Source organism: Pempheris klunzingeri, chromosome 1, assembly GCF_042242105.1.
Source record: "Pempheris klunzingeri isolate RE-2024b chromosome 1, fPemKlu1.hap1, whole genome shotgun sequence".
NCBI classification, from domain to species: domain Eukaryota; kingdom Metazoa; phylum Chordata; class Actinopteri; order Acropomatiformes; family Pempheridae; genus Pempheris; species Pempheris klunzingeri.
In genome coordinates, this window is record NC_092012.1 from 36,228,243 (window position 1) to 36,238,200 (window position 9,958).

Sequence of the window (9,958 nt, forward strand, 5' to 3'; positions counted from 1 at the left end):
TGACTGAAGCACTGTTGGCAGATCCCCATGCTGTATTACCTCCTCACACAAACATTCCCATACTTCTGACCTGAAGCTCTTTTTTGGCACAAGCTCCTCATCAACAGCGAATGTGAAGTAATTCGACCAATCAGCATCTAGTTGGCTTCCCGTGGAGCTGTGCCTGATGCCAGCAGGGGGAGGGAGACGCTTCACCCATTCAACATCTGTTTTCAGCATAGCCCTTTTTCTCTTTCTGTCTGCCTCTTCGCTCTTCAACGCTCCAATAAAGGCAAAAGCGTAAGTAGATGTGTAGAGCTGATGACTCAGCCGCCCCGGTCTTTGGACCGTGGGCAGGCACAGAGGCAGCACAGACGGTTGGCCGGCTCACAGACAGAACACAGACGCTGCTCCACCCTGGAAGATTAAATCAGTCATTTGATGGTTTGTTTTATGCAGTTCTTCTGAAGTCTCCTACAGTTAAAGGTAAGAGATCTACCAGGACGCCACATCAGAGGGCTCTCTAAGCCTGGCCACTCCGCCATGAGAGCAGCTGGGGGCATCGCATGATGGCCGGCATTCCTCCCCGGCAGGAAACTCGTCTCCTCCCATGGGCACACACTGTGGATGATGTATTTCCTGTTTATTTCTTGGGCCACCCCTACAACTGCGAGCACCACAAAGACCCTGGACCCAGGCCAGACAGTGTTCAGAGGAATCAGAGAGCTGTAAAGTCCGTGTGACCCCGTCCTCCACCTCCCCATCAGTCCATCCTTATTTATCCACAGTACAGTAGCAAAGGTTAAACAGCCGATCCTGCTTCCTGTCTCCAGAGTGAAAACAGACATGAATCTAATGAACGCCAAACTCTGATCCCCACACAAGATATGCCGACATGTGGCCGCAGCTTCTCAGAGCTCCACAAGTCGTGATTTCAGCCTGAAGCTTAAATGAGTTCATGTCCAGCGGACACTGTGTGCCCCAGAGGAAGAGGCTGTGGGCAGGAGCTGCTTAAGCCAGGCTGAGCCTCTTCCAACCTGTGTTGAAACCTCTTAGGAGTTCTATAGTTAATACAAGCGGTGGTTTGTTAGTCATGGATAAGGCCGAACTTCATATCAGAAATCCTATTTGAGTCCCGCCCTGGGAATTTTCCAATAATAGTTAGCAGTTTAAGTTCAGCAGCATCAGTATTCCTCTTCTTTCAGCCACCACATGTAGCCTGTGTGTCAAAGGCCCAGAGTCTGTCTGCATGAGGAGGAACACTCATTCCTACATACATATCCTGTGTGCATATACTTAACAAGGACACACACACACACACACAGAGTCGGAAATCTGATATAAATCCCTCTGGGAGGGTTTTGGAGGTTCACGGTTAAAAATAGACAGCTGGAAAATCTCTTAAACTGCAGCAAACGTTGAAACAACCGTCTGACCACAGACGGTCCTGTCCAGCACCGTTTTAATGACGACATCTCCAGAGCTGAGCTCACTGAGCCTAACCCTTTAATGTAGTCTGAACCACATTTGACTAGAGTTTCAATCCACATCTCGCTTTGCTCTCATGCTTCCTCTCGTGGTGCGGCTGCTTTAATCCATCATGTCGTTACTAAACTGACCGTCAAGTGATAAATTCACTGGTGATGGCCAGTAAACCTTCGTGGCCCTCACAATTTGAGCAAATTAATTTGGCATTTTTCAGTGGGACTTTCCGAATGTCTGCAGAGAGGAAAAGGCTCTGGGGCTGTGTGAGCTCTGCATTTGTAGGAGAGATGTATATCTCCGCCTGAGCACAACGTTTACCACCGACACTGAGGACATTTGTGTTTACTCAATCATCAAAAAAATGAAATCACAACAAGAACAGATCAGTGAGATTGAGTTATGCTGAGGCCAAATTTCAGTTCACATCCAGGCTTATCTCTGAAACATCAGCACCAACAGGAACAGCTCTGTAGCCATCCGTCTTGTCTTGACATAGAAATGAAAATCAATCAAATAAGAATCAGATCCAACTGGACTTCGAGGTCAGAGAGGAAGCATATTTGAGAATAAAATGCACTGACTTTATCATTATTGATGAGTAAATAAAGCACTTTCTATTATTATGTTTGGTACATGGGGCCCATCGAGGGCTCACAGTGCAGCTACAGCGCCTCTGTGTGTGTGTGTGTATTTACATTTAATGTTTGTGCACACGTGCCTCTTTAAGCGTGTGTGTGTGTGTGTGTGTGTGTGTGTGCAACAATATGTGCCAAACAATAATCCTGTGTTTGTTTAGAGTCGGTGTGATGTGGTTTACATGTGACGGCCCATTTAAAGTGCAGGAGCCAGACTGGGCTGCGATGTTCTTTTAGAGGGGCCACTTCGATTAACCCTGAAACTAAGTGACGAACTGAGTGTTCATTATCGCAGCGGCTTGGGATGAGAAAAAATAGTAAGGAAGCCAAGTGAAATGGGTGACACTCTAAAAATAAGTGAGAAAGGGTGACACACACACACACACACACACGCGTAATATCTTTGCTGTGCAGTTCAGCAGCAGCTTGTAGTGACAGACCACACAGCCGACACGCTGACATGCCTTAAACATGCACATTTTGGGAATGGAGGGATAAAAAGGAGCCAAACACAGGAAGATGTTGGTCTTCAGAGTTTAATGTGCAGCAGAGAGCAAACTAAGGCAGGCAGGTACAGGTGAGGTCCACAAAACACACATTCAGGTACAAAGACACAGACCGGAGACTCATTGGTGGCGAAATAACGAGGAACAAAGGATCAGGGCGGCACACGGAGGGAAGGCTGATGAGGGAGAGAGGACAGGTGAAGCTCACAAGGAGCAGGTGCACACAATCATGAGAGCAGGAGAAAGGGACGAACAGGAATCAGTGACTGCACCAGACAATCAAATAGAAAACACAACAGGGGAAGTAAAAAGAGACTGAAGACTCTCTGACCAAACACAGACGGAGGAGACATCATCAGACGTACTGCAAGCTTCAGCAGGGCCTGTCCACGGTGCTTACTGTGTCTGTGTCCGTCCGTCATGACGGACAAAAGTCAGGCTAAGAGCTCCAACCATGCCGACGCCACAGAGCCTCTTAAAACGTGAAAACACTGGGCCAAGGGGTGTGTTGTCCCGGCACTACACAGCCAGTCTGGTCGAGTCGGTGTGAATTAGTTTGTTTCGGTCTTTATGTTGGAGTTGCTAAATATCATAAAAAAGGATGAAGAGAATCGGTTATCTGATGTTTGGCTCACGTGCCTGCGGTGATTTTAATCAGTTCGTAGAATCAAGAATCCAAAAAGGATCCTTTTAAAGTGAAAACACTTTTTTCCAACATGGGCCAAAGAGACAAACACCACAAAGAGGATGAGAAACACTTTCAACATCGCTGAAAATGTCATCAGCAATCTGTTTCCTTGTGCACAGAAGAGTCCTAGAATCTACAGATGAGGTGCCAAGAAATGCAGGAAAGAGACGAGCGCTCGCTCGCGGACACAAACGTAGATAAAACAGGATTAAGAAAACATTTGCATGTGTTTTTTCAGAGGAAGGAAAGGTGAAGCTGAGCGTACACTGTACACTGAGAGGTCTCAGTCAAACTAGCCGATGAGTTTTGTGCATCACACGTGGCCCCTGCAGACCTTTCAGGGTCCTGACACTCATTAGTAAAGCTCTGAGGCAGGTAGAAGGGCATCACAGATTTATCCTGGATGGTTTGTACATGTTGTTTCTTCACTGTGTGCCACTAATCACAACCACGAGCCTTAACCTAAAGCTTGCTCCACTCTGCCCCCCCTCTTTTCCTCTCTGGCAGTCCTTTATACCCTCTTGCTCTGCCCACATTCATTGTCTCCCAGGTGTGCTTTGCTCCACAGGTGTGGTGCTGAAGCACAAAACCACTTCAGACAAAAAAACTATAAATCAGAATAAAAAATGATGTAACTCAAAAAACATCAAACCAAAATACATCTGAAAGTAAACAGGCCTCACTGCTCCACGGGCACCTTTAACCTCTGGACAGTTTTTAGTGTCTCTTGATGATAACTTTGTCTCTCATACAGTCTAACCCGTCCAGACAGCTGAACAAACCAAAGGGGAGTGATCTGGTGAGAAGCTGAAGCTGCTCTACGTCAGCTGGACGTGTAGCTAACCTGCGTGACGCAGTGATAAACCACAGGTGTGTCATGTTGGTACAGCCTGTTGCCCTCCAGAGCTCATAACTAGTTAATGCATCTTTGTGGAAAGCCAAACGTTGGGGTGGCCCCTCCGCTAACGGTGGGCCAGGCTCCTCCTGATGAAGCGTCCTGTAACCTGTCAACAAGCTGAACTCTGTGAAGCAGGAGAAAGTGTTACAGTTTGCTCCTGCGTGCAGAGAGGTGAGTGGGAGAGAGATAAGCAGATGATGAATGGAGCTGCTGTAGAAATCCATGCATTTTCCAGCCCCCCCCCTCCGTGGGGAGGATTTCCAAAGCTGAAGTGTTATTGTGGCTATTAGAAGTCTGCAGGAAAAGAATCCCACCTAGACGGAGGGTACGGTTTTCATTCACAGTGCGCTGGTTTATTTCCTCTGTGGTCAAGAAAGGTTTGCAGTGTTTTGCAAACCAAGATAGAAAAGTGTGAAATTAAAGGAATCCAAGCGATCAGATGAAGCCCAAGCAGCAGCGAGTCAAACAGAGCTGAACTCTTCATTTAAAGGTTCCTTAAAACCAGGCCTGTCTTCTAAAAGCTGATTGGTACCTGGGCAGTACGTCCACAGTGCTGGATATCTGGACCACGTCGTATCCAAACGTCCCCAGTCAGACTCTTTCTGAACAGTTCTGCCTCCTGCAGCACAGCTGGAACCCGTTCAGTCTGTGGTGTGTGATAAGGAGGCCACCAGGACGTCTGAGAGTGAGCCTGTTCTACACGCCTGTCATAGAAGTGAATGGATAAACACAAGCATTCCCACCTTCACACTGAATGAAGTGGTGTTGGTCAGTAAAGGTCAGCGCCTGCACGTTCAGTCAGCAGATAACATCTAATCACTCACTTTGCACACAAACCCAGATGGCTTCATGTTTTTCACCACATCTATCCCTCAGGTCAGAGGTCAGAGCGAATGTGACGACACAGACAGAGCAGAGCGGGACAGGAAACACAGAGCTGTGCTGGTGACCGAATGCTTTCTCCTAACTCTGCTCTCCTCCTCCTCTGTTTTTACCTTCCTCCTCTCTCTGGATCTCTTTTACTCTCTCATTTATAATCCAGTTTGAGCTGGTTCCAAGTCTGCAATCTGTCACTACGGTCCTGATGTTATCATGTCCATCGGCAGTAGATTTCCTGAGAGGATGGAAGGAATAAGAGACTGAAACACTGAAAGCTGCTGAGCACATTCACCACCGCTCTGCACTTCTGGGCAGGTTTTATTTGACACTGGCTCCCCTTTGCAGATCAGATTGTGTATTCCACATCACAGGAAGTTCCCCTGCTTTGCCACCATATCTGTGATAAGACACAGCATGTGCATTAAGTGTGTGTGTGTGTGTGTGTGTGTGTGTGTGTGTGTGTGTGTGTGAGAAGAGACAGGGCTACGTTATCTGAGCTGTTTTCTTATCAGACCAATTTAAAGTCTCAGCCAGGCATCTGGTGTGGGAGCTGAGCTCCACAGGAGCCACGGAGGAGCTGAGCAGAGTACTGAGGGAATCACAGATAACCTGGAGGATATAAAGCAGCTTTTCCACAACATGCTTCATAATAAAGTGGAAAAGAGGGACGTGTTCATACCCGTACCATCGTATTGCACTGGTGGATTGTATTTTACATTAGATCATTTCCTCCTCCTGTCTAATACCGACGGTCAGTACATGTCTGTGATTCATCCACCACCACAGTCTGTCCATTACTCTGACCAGCGGCCTGGAGGTGTTGGACACGTGGACACACCGCTCAGTAACAGTCACACACTCGGCCTCACTGACACACGTGAGATTCCAAATTCATCCAAAGCTCCAGCGGGCCCTGTCCATGGTGCTGAAGATCTGTGACACCGGCGGTAGGAAATACAGCGGCCCCAGCGACGCTCCGCTCCCACAGCGAGCGGCCAGCGCTCATGGCAGCAGAGTCACACGTGGTGCAGACGCAGACGTGCTCGGCGGCCATTTTAGTTGTTACAAAGAAGAGAGAAGGTCGGCGTCTCACTTACCAAGAAGAGGCTCAGGTAACCACGTTATGTAGCTTCCCTCTGGACTCGAGTGCCCCCCTCCCCCCAGAGTCCCAGAGCTCGCTCCTGTCCACAGTCCTGAAGGACATAGTGTCCAGATCATCAGTCAGTGTCACCAGGATTCAGGAGGATTCAGCAGGATTCAGGAGGATTCAGGAGGATTCAAGCTAAATAAAGCTGCTTGGAGGATCAGTCAGTCTCTGGCATGAGTCCTTAGTGAAATAAGTAACTTCACACTTCTGTTTTCACCTGGTTTGGCTGGAGCAAGGTCCACAGAGACCCACAGAGACCCACAGAGACCCACAGAGACGCACAGAGACCCACACAGACCCACACAGGCCCACAGAGACCCACACAGGCCCACAGAGACCCACACAGGCCCACACAGACCTACACAGACCTACACAGACCCACACAGACCTACACAGGCCCATACAGACCTACACAGACCTACACAGGCCCATACAGACCTACACAGACCTACACAGGCCCATACAGACCTACACAGACCTACACAGACCCACACAGGCCCACACAGACCCACACAGGCCCACACAGACCCACACAGACCCACACAGACCCACAGAGACCCACAGAGACCCACAGAGACCTACAGAGACGCACAGAGACCCACACAGGCCCACACAGACCCACACAGACCCACACAGACCTACACAGACCCACACAGACCCACACAGACCTACACAGACCCACACAGACCCACACAGACCCACACAGACCCACACAGGCCCACACAGACCTACACAGACCCACACAGACCCACAGGCTGAGACCACTACAGGTTCCTCTCAGCCTGGTTCACAGACCAGTAAAGCTGTTTGGAGACAACAACATAATCCAGGGGCCGACGTCTCAGTGAGCAGGACAGCCAGGCCTCATGGCCCCCATTGTCCACAGAGGCTTCAGTGCTGGAGACAAAGTGAAAGGGCCCCTGGGGCCCGTCAAGCTAATGACAGCAGCCAAAGGTAATTGGATCGACTTAAGTCCCCTCAGGCGCAGTATTAGACAGTCCTAATCAATGTCAGTGGTGGAAAGACGAGGGGTGCTTAGCCTTCGCTACCAATTAGATTTAGCCATGCAGCACGTAGCATTACACTCCACACGCAGAGAAGTCAGACAATAGTCTCAAAGTTCTTTATCTGATGACTTCTAGGGGCCAGACAGGCTGACGGGTGGGAAAAAGTGCTTACAATAAAATCCAAGAAAGGGTGACACAACAAAAAGAGAGAAGCAGGGTGGTTCACACAGTTCTGTTCAGAAATGTTAACAGCAGAACTGCAGCGGTGACATTCAGACGCACCGCCTGAGGAGAGCTCCAATATACAAGAGACAAGAAGGACGATAAAAACAGCTCACACACACACACACACACACACACACTGATGCTTCCAGGAAACGCCTGCAGCCTCTGTGTCTCTGCTGCCTGTGAAAGTGTTTTGAGGATGTCGTCCTCTTTCTGTCTCTGTTGTGAGACTGATTAAAGGTAGAGGGAGGTTTTCTCAGAATAACTCAGCTCTGTGGCATAAAGAGTGTGACACCTAGTGGGGGAAGGCTCACTCTTTATCTACAAGCTGCAGAGACCCAGTGTGTCAGCAGAGTGTTTGAGGCATTCAAAGGCTGCCACCTGGTGGAGAGGACTCACTATCACACGCCAGAGCTGCAGCTGGTGTGAAAACAACCTGAAGGAGGGGGCACGGTGGGAAGATGCTGAGAGGGAACAAGTCGCCCACATCCCCACCTTTCATCTTTGACCTCACTTCTGTTCATTTCCACATCCGTTCCTCCCTGAGAAGCGTCCTGAGACACCGGGCGGACGTCACACTGGACCACAGCAGGTCGGCTCAAAGTGTGACCTCCGGCCGACCCTCGTGGGCCTCATGTGCTGCGGGACCGGCCCCTCCTGCCTCCATGTCTTTCCACAACACTGAGTAACTGTGGTGGGAGAAGAAAAGGAGTGCTCACTGACCCTCATACAGCGGTCCAGGAAACAACCTTATAAGGCTGCTGTGTGCTACTTTGGCCGGCCAACACGTGAGAGAAGAAAAGAAATGAGCTCCGTCGTGTCAAAGCCTGGGTCTGCTCTGCTGTAACAGAGGGACCACTTCCTGAAGGATGCCTCTACACGGCTGAAGGAGAGAACCTTTCTTCATCTCCAGTCCAGGAAAGAAGTTCCAGCTCAGATGTTTCCAGTCCATCACGGAGCAGATGACAGATTTCAGTTTGTTACTCTGCAACATTTAAGCCTCCTTCTTTTCCTGTTGTTTTCTTCCTTCTGTCTGTGTTTAAGCTCTGATCAGGTTACTTACATATATATATATATATATATATATATATATATATATATATAACATATCCACAGCCAACATTTGTCATCAGACTCTCTGTGATGACGACGTCTCCAAAGGCAGAGCTCTATGTGGACCATGTCTGTCCTCCACCGCTGTAAGACCCTGTGAGTGGGTCTAACTACTGGAACATCTGCACTGCTCCAGTGGAGAAGGTCTGGGACTGGAGGCTCGCCTGGAATCGAGCAGATCCTGATGTCTAGTGTCTAAAGTGGGTGGATGACGTGGTGCCCACATTGTTTCTACAGCAGAGTGAGAGGTGGCCAAAGGCTCACTAACAGTTTACACCAGAGCAGCCAGCCCCCCCCCCTCAGACAGGACCTGTACTGACAGCCTGCCTCAGGCTCTGATCTGAGAGGAGCTCCTCAGCGTTAGCCCGTCAGTGAGGGGGTTTTACCGTCCAGTCATCAGCAGTGACTCAGCTCCTGCTGAGGTCAGAGGTGGAAACAACTTCCAGCTGTTCAGCTGTGTGATGATTCTGTTTCCTGTCGGCCTGATGAGCTGTCTTTACCCCCCCCCTCCACCACCACACCACCACCAACCACCCCCACCCCAACCGAAGTAGTTTATGTTTCCAAACTGCCACGTCTCTCTTTGTGTGTGTGTGTGTGTGTGTTAGTGTTAGTGTCTGTGTGTGTGTGTGTGTGTGTGTGTGTGTGTTAGTGTCAGTGTGTGTTAGTGTGTGTGTCTCTGTGTGTGTTAGTGTGTGTGTTAGTGTGTGTCAGTGTGTGTTAGTGTCAGTGTGTGTGTGTGTGTGTCAGTGTGTGTCAGTGTGTGTCAGTGTGTGTGTCAGTGTGTGTTAGTGTGTGTGTGTGTGTGTGTGTGTGTGTGTCAGTGTGTGTGTTAGTGTGTGTGTGTGTGTGTGTGTGTGTGTGTGTGTTAGTGTTAGTGTCTGTGTGTGTGTGTGTGTGTGTCAGTGTGTGTCAGTGTGTGTGTGTCAGTGTGTGTGTGTGTGTGTGTGTGTGTGTGTGTGTGTGTGTGTGTGTGTGTGTGTGTGTGTGTGTCAGTGTGTGTGTCAGTGTGTGTGTCAGTGTGTGTTAGTGTGTGTCAGTGTGTGTTAGTGTGTGTCAGTGTGTGTGTGTGTGTGTGTGTCAGTGTGTGTGTGTGTGTGTGTGTCAGTGTGTGTGTCAGTGTGTGTGTCAGTGTGTGTTAGTGTGTGTCAGTGTGTGTTAGTGTGTGTCAGTGTGTGTCAGTGTGTGTGTCAGTGTGTGTTAGTGTGTGTCAGTGTGTGTTAGTGTGTGTGTCAGTGTGTGTGTCAGTGTCTCTGTGCTGTCACAGTGACACAGATAAAGTCCCCCCCCCCCCCCCCCTCCTCATGGCTCAGCACTGACAACACTCACTCTGTCCCACAGGTCACTGGGGTGGAGGCGGTGGGGGTGGGTGGGGCCGGTGTCTCCCCCCCGCACC